Here is a 4,702-nt window from a genome sequence, read left to right as displayed (position 1 = left end):
CTACTCCAGAACCTGATCAGATAGCTGAGTCTGAAGATTGTCCAGAAGCTGAACCCACATCAGAAGCGCTAGATGAAGCTGCTTCTGATGAAGCACAAGATGGCTCACATCAAGCAGATCCTCCCAGAAACACATTCAAACACAAGTCTTCACATCCTGAGGAGCTAATCATTGGAAACAAAGATAGTCCAAGAAGAACAAGATCACATTTCAGACAAGTGGAGTCAATGATTGGACTAATCTCAATGATTGAACCTACAACAGTTGATGAAGCACTTTCAGATGATGGATGGATCCTAGCTATGCAAGAAGAGTTGAATTAATTTCAAAGAAATGATGTGTGGGATCTGGTACCCAAACCTCAGCACAAGAACATTATTGGAACAAAATGGGTATTCAGAAACAAGCTGAATGAGCAAGGTGAAGTAACAAGAAACAAAGCCAGGCTTGTTGCACAAGGGTATAGTCAACAAGAAGGCATTGATTACACTGAAACGTTTGCTCCAGTTGCAAGATTGGAAGCAATCAGGTTACTTCTTTCCTATGCAGTTAATCATGGCATAATATTATATCAAATGGATGTCAAGAGTGCATTTCTAAATGGTGTCATAGAAGAAGAAGTGTATGTCAAGCAACCTCCTGGATTTGAGGATATTAAATATCCTGACCATGTTTTTAAACTGAAGAAATCATTATATGGCTTGAAACAAGCTCCCAGAGCTTGGTATGATAGACTAAGTAATTTCTTAATCAAGAATGATTTTAAAAGAGGACAGGTTGATACTACACTCTTCAGAAGGACCCTTGGGAAAGATATTCTTGTTGTGCAAATATATGTTGATGATATAATATTTGGTTCTATTAATGCATCTCTTTGCAAGAAATTTTCTGAGTTAATGCAGGATGAATTTGAAATGAGTATGATGGGAGAGCTGAAGTTCTTCCTTGGCATTCAAATCAATCAATGCAAAGATGGAGTCTATGTTCATCAATCAAAGTACACAAAGGAGCTTCTGAAGAAGTTCAAACTTGAAGATTGTAAAGTGATGAACACTCCAATGCACCCTACGTGCACCTTAAGCAAAGAAGATGAAGGAGCTAGAGTAGATCAGAAGCTGTATAGAGGTATGATTGGTTCTTTGTTATACCTCACTGTATCTAGGCCAGATATTTTATTCAGTGTATGTTTGTGTGCAAGATTCCAATCAGATCCTAGAGAATCTCATATGACTGCTGTCAAGAGAATCTTCAGGTATTTGAAAGGAACAACTAATCTTGGACTCCTTTATAGGAAATCCTTAGATTATAAGCTAATTGGATTCTGTGATGCTGATTATGCTGGTGATAGGATTGAAAGAAAGTCAACCAGTGGCAATTGTCAATTTCTGGGTGATAATCTTATATCCTGGGCTAGCAAAAGACAAACTACTATTGCTATGTCTACAGCAGAAGCAGAATACATTTCAGCTGCAAGTTGTTGTACACAACTTCTTTGGATGAAACATCAGTTGGAAGATTATCAGATAACTGCTAACAGTATTCCCATTTATTGTGATAATACTGCTGCTATTTGTTTGTCTAAAAATCCAATTTTGCATTCAAGAGCTAAGCACATTGAAATCAAACACCATTTTATAAGAGATTATGTTCAAAAAGGAATTTTAGATATACAATTCATTGATACTGAAAATCAATGGGCTGATATATTTACTAAGCCTTTAACTGTTGAAAGATTTGATTTTATAAAGAAAAATTTGAACATGCACTACGTGTCTGATTAGATGTTTGCTTGCTCCTGAATAGGATTTTAGGTTCTGAAGTTAGTTCAGAAGCAGTAGTCCATCAGAAGCTCTTTATTGAGGTTCTGAGGAAAACTCGCTTCTGATGATGACGTCAACATCTGAAGTCCATAAGCTGGATTTATTGCTTTCTAATAGTTGAATTAGTGGAAACGTTGGGAGTTACTTTTTAAAAGTAACTTCTGGCCCACTAACTTGGTAGTTACTCTGTGAACTTCTTACGTGGCCTGTATGTGTTGGTGTATAACTAAAAGGGCAATGATGATTTAATAGCTTTGAAAGTACTTTTCACGCGCCCCCAATTTTGTCATTAATGCTATGTTTGTTTGTCTCTTTTGAATTGCAATCGTTATACTTTTAACACTTTGTCAATTCACACACTACTCACTCACAACAAACACATTTTGCTCTCGAACCTCTTGCGAAGTAAGCGCAAAAACCTTAGAACCCTAAATTCTCTAAATCTTCTTCAATCATCATCAAATGGCATCATCAAGCTCGCAACGAGAAGTTTCAGTATCTTCTTCTCGGATGGTCCCTGAATATGACTACAAAGGAAGAAGCATGAAATTGGAAGAATGGGAACTACAAGTTCAGATAGAGAATCCAGTGGATTTCAATTCTCTGACTTTTCATAAGTGTTGGATCAGGAATTTCTATGAAGAGCAAGGACTCATGCATTACTTCAAAATGTTGAATGGACCAACATATGAAGCATTGGTCAGGCACTTCTGGGTTAGAGCAAAAATTTATAACAAAGCTGCATCCATAGCTAAAGAAAGTCATATGGTTCTGCTCTATCCAGAACTGGAAGGAAAATCAAGAGATGAAATGGGTCTTGCGCCGTTCGTTGAAGATGAAATCAGATCAAGCATCTGCGGTATTCCAGTGAGAATTGCACAATGGCACATAGAGTCTGTTCTTAAGGCTGAAGCTTCTGGATATTACTCTGGAATTGATCTTTCAGGTGCTGCTGAAAAACGCATTTGGAAAAAGCAAGCCAACTTGGTGATATACAATTCTGAGAAGGAGAAGAAATATGCTGAATTGAGCATGGAAACTAAGATGCTTCTGAAGATTCAGAATGAGAACCTGTTTCCATGTGGTGACAGTGTGAAACCAAATTTAGCTCAGAAGGTCCTTCTCCAGCACTTCATCAAGAAGGAAAAGGTGAACGTGCCCAAATATATGTTCAAGTACCTCATAGAATGTCTAAAACAGAGTCAGCTACTGGATAAACCCTTGGTTCCTTATGGAAGACTCTTATCAGAGATTTTCTATCAAGGAGGTGTCTTGGATTGTTTAAACAGAACTCAAGGCTACACAGATCAGCTGCTGGATACAAAGACTGGAGCATTCATAAATGCTCAAACTCTCAAGAATATGAAGCTGATCACCAAGGTTACCAAGCTTAAAACTGATCTAAGTGAATCTCTTATTGTATCTGATCTTATGAGAGATTTTCCACCCATCTGCAAACAGGATCCTATTGAAGTGCAGATGAGGTACATTAAGGAACACTATGAGGCAACCAACAAGATAATCAGGTTGGATGAAGTACCTGAAGAAATGTTTGGTGGTGCAGTGCCTCTAGCAAAAGGCAGAAGGACTAAAAGGAAAATAACTGCAGAAGAATATCTAGAGGTTGAAAGGACTGTTAAGAAGGCAAGAGTTGCTTCTGACAAGCTCAAGATTGGTGGATCATCAGTACCATCAATTGAAGAAGCTATTGAAGACATGGATTCCAGGATGATCATGGATGTTGGCGTTACTCTTGATCAACCTGCAATACCAAAGAAGAAAAGGAAGCAAGCAGTAAGGAGGACCAAGAACTTTCCTCGTGTTTCTAAGAAGACTGAAGCTGCTACTAATGTGTCAGAAGTTATTGGAAAAGCTATGGAGATTGCTTCTGAGCTTCAAGAGAGGGTAATAACAGAAGCATCACAACTTCTTAATATTCCTGACAAAGCTGAAGATGATCAAATGAAGTCAGCTGATTGTTCAGAACCCTCTACTACAGGTAATATTTTCACACACTCAGAACCTGTAGTACATGAGATATCCAGTGACTCTCCTTCACATTCTTCAAAATCCTCATCATCATCTTCAGATTCTGATGATGATATACCCTTAGCTCAACTTGTTAGAAAACCAGTAAAACGCCAGTCAACATCAGCCAATACCAACTCAAAGCCATCTCAGTCAAACACTTATGAACCAGTTGGTCATATAATCAATGAGAAGTTGACTAAATTGGCTGTGCAGAGAGATAGAGTCATCAACAATATCTTTCGTCTTAACCCTCAACCTCTTAACATTCAACCCCTCAACATGATTATACTAGAAAATGTTGAGACAACCTCAGAGAAAGCCTCTGAGACAACTCCAGAAGCAACCGCTTCTGATAACGTTGTTTCAGAAGACCCCCCACAACAAAAACATTCACCAGTAAAAGCCTTTTCACTCCCTCAATCTTCACCCCCTACAACTTCATCACCCCCACAACAACAACCAACTGTTCCTGAACTATCTGTTCCTGAACAAGTCACTCCTCAAAAGACCGTTTCTGAACATTCTGTTCCTGAACAACCAGTTACTAAACCCACTCCTGAACCTGAAACTGCCGCTCCTGAACACATTGTTCCTGAGCTAACTTCTGAGGATGATCAAAATGATCATGCCTCTGATATGGTAGTTGACCCCACTCCTGACCAACCATCAACCAGCCAATCCGTAACTACAAATGACCAATCATCACCAAACCTACCAATTATTCACCTAGCCCCTCCAAAACCCTCTAAACAACCTTCACCTCCCACCATATACCTGGATTCTCAAGTTCTAAAGGATGTGTGGGAAGATATTGCTTCTGATGTTCTCAGACTGATAGCAAGCAGAAATGA

Source organism: Medicago sativa, chromosome 6, assembly GCF_051527215.1.
Source record: "Medicago sativa cultivar Bolivia chromosome 6, Bolivia_mono, whole genome shotgun sequence".
Lineage (NCBI taxonomy): Eukaryota > Viridiplantae > Streptophyta > Magnoliopsida > Fabales > Fabaceae > Medicago > Medicago sativa.
The sequence above is the reverse complement of the archived record's forward strand: the minus strand, read 5'-3'. Positions refer to the sequence as shown.